Raw genomic sequence first — 4241 nt, 5'->3', positions numbered from 1 at the left:
GAGAGAGAGAGAGAGAGAGAGAGAGAGAGAGAGAGAGAGAGATAAACAGAGAGAGAGAGAGAGAGACTGTATATCTGTATATGCATAGGTCTAAATCATCTTTGGTCTTACAAATTGACTAAATTAAAAACAATGCAGTGAGTCCTTAATAAAAAGCACAATGGTCTTGGCCTTTCTCTGAATTACTGATGCCCTGAAACTGTCTGAAAGTCATTTAGATATGCTTGCTGATAATACCCTTGATGAGGAACAAAATTTATTTTTTGCTTGAGAGCTAATTAATGTAATCTATAAAATATATAAATCCCGTGGTGAGCCCTAATAATTATAATTGAAATGTGGACCTTGCCAAAACTGAGAAAATTAAAATGCAAACAAAATCTGTTAATATATCTAAATTAAAAAAATAAAAACAAAAAGGAAAGAAAACCAATTAACTTCTGGAAATAGGGTTTGGTATTTAGAATGAAGAGATTAAATTATGCAGATATCAAATTAACACTTGGAATGAAGATGGTGTTGCCTAGCTGCCTTTCAAAGCTTCGCCTTGCTCAAGCTGAAGTTGCTGGCGAGCAATGAAGTGAGCTGTTTAAAAGGCCACTGTTGTGCTTCCTAAATGGTCCACACAGGGATCATAAAAATCCCTGATGGAATCTTTAGCAGCCTGGAGGTAATTGGAAGGAAGTCATGGGGCTAGTAATTAAATCACAATTCTTTTCAGGGGAGATTATATGATACACATATAGAGAGACATATATAAATAAATAGATGAGATAAAAATTGATATCGGGAGGAATGCACATACCTATTCATTTATACCATACCTAGTCAGTCATTTTGGTCATTTCGGTAAACAGCTGAACTCCATTAAAAAAAAAAAGACACCACAGGCATGGGGCTTAGAATACAATCGCAAACCTTTTAGAATATACATTTTCATATGATACCTGGTGCATTCAAGCACTCTAGTAGTAAAAACAAAATGGCCAAATTATCTTTTTGTTTTGTTTTATGTCTGAACTGAGCAACTGAATCCAGGTCCTCTGGTAGTTCCATGTTATTAATACATTTAGGAAGCCAGATAAATGTGTCTTTAGTTCTTCAGGATATTGCTGTGTATTTCTCACTTTTCAAACGGTTGTTTTTAGCATAGTGTAAGTGCTGTCACAGCCTCTTTCACTGCATTATTGTAAGGAGTTCACTCTGGGAGTAGTTTCAGTAGACACACCACCATGAAGAGGTTACTGTACATCACTATGGATGGATCTGTTCTTACCTCATTAGCCATCCAGACAGGGGTAATATTCAATATCAGATCTGGACCCTGGGGGAACTCTTGTCCTTTCCTAAGACAAGCTGTAGAGTGTGTACCCTGCTGCACAACCTTGAGATGACCTTGAAAATTCAGAATTCCATCATGGATGCCATCACCAAATGGCCATATTAATAAGACACCTGAGACAGCAATCAGAGATGAGAATGCTTCAAGGGATGTAGAACTGGCATTGACAAGAACACAAGACATTCATCTGATTCTGATGATTTGAGCTTCTTAGCCCAGGAGAAAGAGAATGAGCCAGAAAAACAAAAGGTGTGTGGAATTACTTTGGTATCATTACATCTATTGCCCCAGGGGAACAAAAGCACAGAATGCGGGAAGAAGTGGAGGTAGAATAATTTCTTGCCAAGTACTATACTTGAAAAGCAAACTGGTAAGAGGAACAGTTAATGAATGCATTAACTCATTTACCAAATATGCACTATGTTAGGTTTAGGGTTACTAGGGTGAGCAAAACCAGACAAGGCCCCTGCTCCAATAGAATAGAACTTCACTGAATAATTATTCTGATGTAAAGAAACACAGTTCTATGGATGTGTATTATGAAAGAAGCACGTTTAGAATGGGGGTCAGCAAAGTAATTCCGTGCTTGGAATAAGGCTATACTAAACCCTACTCCAAATTGGAATGAAGGCCTACCTAAATCAGTCTTCCTGTTAATCCTATCTGCCAAAAACTTTTGTAATTAACCCCGTCCTCTGGTACTGTAACTGCAAAACTCCTTTCACAATAACTACTGCAAAAATCTCATTCTTTGTGAAAACTTGGAACTGTAAATAAGAAACAAATCACGTGCAGTGCATTTCTTTAAGATACCTTACAAAGTAATTTTAGAGATAGAGACTTTATAAATTCATTATGTATACTTTGGCACTATGATACACACAAAGAACTAGAAAATTCTTGACTTTCAAAATTATTGTTAAAGATTTTTTTTTCCTTAAAGTTTCCCTCATCTGGTGCCAGTCTGAAGTCCCTGTTTACTGGGCTAGAAATAAGAACACGGTTCTCTGTGCAGCTGATGATTATTATTTTGCAACTTTGCAGTCTGCTTGTACAAAGTGAATCTGTTGTGCGATGGAGCTAGTGTAGCAGGTAAAAACACGAGTCTACATATTTGGAAAGAAAAAGAACTTTATTTCTATTTATTTTCTTTATTTTTACTGGGTAGTGGAAATTTATCTGAATCCATTCACTTTCTTCTCCCAATCCCTGCTTTTCTTTCAGGGTTATATCTAATTACATGGAGATTATATATTGCCAAGACACAAGAAAGGAACTTCGGCCTGAGTTATCTCTACATGTTGGCATCTTCCAAGTTGTCCTTGTTAGCATCTGTTCATTGATCCCCATGAATCATAGCGAAATTCCACTCCCAACTACAAGCCACCTTTAGTTTGGCTCTTTCTATGCCACTTGTGGATGCATAGAAATTATCTTTTTATTTTTTTCCACCCTCTGGTACGGTTACTCTGCAAAGCTCTTTCAGTGCCATTTGTCTAGACATCCAATGCTGAGACTTCTCAATCTCTTTAGGCGTGCTTGCCTCTCTGGAGTATCCTGGAAAAGGGAGTCCAGATTCCCAGTTCTTGGATCTGCAATCGATCAGGGTTTCCCTTCATTATCCACCTTCAATATGAGGCTGAGCTTAGGAGACAAGTAAGGCTCAAGTCTAACCTTTCTGAGGGTTCCATACTGGTTATTTAGTCAACATTTCCCATAGAGATTTCCCCCAATCCCATTAATTTGGGGAATCTGTTTGTCGTGTGGATAGCTTTGCTCTGAACCACTACGTAATCCTTCTGCTATGAATCCCCATATAAAAAGTTTTTCTCAGCTCCTGTTGTAGCATCCACTTTTTGAGATATAGATGCTCCATTTTCTAGCTTCCTGCAAAGGAGCAGGGATCACAAATAACTGAATATACCACTGAGTAATAGCATAAACCCTTAAGTTAACATATGTTTAGTGCTTTTGAAGATTATTAATGAGTGGATTCAAACCTCAAGCAAAAGCAATGAACCGCAGTTTTGTCTGGGTCTTGAAAAAAATCTCAGTGTTCTGGAAAGAGAGATCCCACTCAAGTAACAGGTACTTTATATATGCATTTTCACAGCGAGCTGTAGGACTATATGCCTACCCATGTCCATATTTCCTGTAGGTTTCATCTTCTTTTGACGGAGGAGAGCAATATTATAGGTTAAAAAAGTTTATTGGAGTTCAGATTTTTAGTAAGCAACAAGCTTATTTAGCCATTGTTTTTGTTTTCAGTATTTTCTTTCCGAAGTAAAATACTCTTTGATCTTTTTTCCTTTCTCAGATATAATAGAAAAATTATGTGTGTGTGTGTGTGTGTGTGCACGCGCGCGCGCACACGCATGTGTGTACCACTGATTCAATTATCACCCTCCCGCGTTTTTGACTTCCCGGTTTATTGGGGACCTTCAGATTCATACCCTGTCAGACACTCAGGGATGAGGTTTACATGAAGGAAACTATTTCTTTTCTACAAAAGGAGGGGTCAATTGATGTTTTCTTTCACAGATATCATCCCTTGGAAAGCCAAATAAGATATGTTTCTTTCTCTGGTGGTGAGTGAGTTGCATGAACAATTATTGAGAGGTTATGCAATCTTTATTTACAGTGTCACCATGCTTCCCCGTTCATTTTTATTGCTATATGATATGGAGGAAATTATGCTAGACTTGTTTCCAGAATTTCTAAGTGTATGCTACCAGTTCCATCAACTATCCATTACCTATGTGGTTGTGTTTATATTTACAACATTCACAACCTCATTTTTCTCATTCTTAAAATAGGAATAGTATCTTTCACCCCATCTCACAAGGATTTTGCACATTTGTTGTTATTGCTAGATCTTTGACCTTAAATAATCCCTTAA

The sequence above is a fragment of the Hipposideros armiger genome, unplaced genomic scaffold, assembly GCF_001890085.2.
Source record: "Hipposideros armiger isolate ML-2016 unplaced genomic scaffold, ASM189008v1 scaffold_250, whole genome shotgun sequence".
NCBI classification, from domain to species: Eukaryota; Metazoa; Chordata; class Mammalia; order Chiroptera; family Hipposideridae; genus Hipposideros; species Hipposideros armiger.
Note: the sequence above shows the minus strand (reverse complement) of the source record.